This window comes from Phaethon lepturus, unplaced genomic scaffold (assembly GCF_000687285.1).
Source record: "Phaethon lepturus isolate BGI_N335 unplaced genomic scaffold, ASM68728v1 scaffold6271, whole genome shotgun sequence".
Taxonomy (NCBI): domain Eukaryota; kingdom Metazoa; phylum Chordata; class Aves; order Phaethontiformes; family Phaethontidae; genus Phaethon; species Phaethon lepturus.
Genome location: NW_010518352.1, coordinates 18934 through 19441, shown reverse-complemented (window position 1 = coordinate 19441; position 508 = coordinate 18934).

The following is a 508-nucleotide window of genomic DNA, read 5'->3' as shown; positions in this document are numbered from 1 at the left end:
CGGCAGGCCATGTTACCTTCTGTTCTTACTCCCCAATGGCACCTCTCCTCTGGTGTCTCCCTTCACTCAGCAGCATCACCCCAGCCTGCTGTGAACCAGGACATGAGTCCTCACCCTGCTACCGCGGCCAGCCCTGCCTTGGACTCAACTGTATGTCCCCTAGAGATACCAAGCTACTATTCTCATCCTTCAAGGTGTGAGGTTCAGCTTTTGGGGTTTTTTGTGGGTTTTTAAGGGCACTGAAAATACCATGCCACATTTCCAGGCCTTTGCTAACACCCTGCAGGACATGCTCAGAAGCAATTTAACCATCATCTTTGGCACAGTAACTCCATTAATTGGATTATTCAGCAATCCCGTAACCTGCAACCACTCAAGGGCATCACAGTTCACAGGGGAGAGGCTGTGCAAGTCCTGTTTGGGAAGTAGCCTACTACTGAGGTCTTGAACATTCACAGTTGTTTTGCAGCCTACCTTTAAATCCACTTCCCATGAAAAGAGTTTTCCT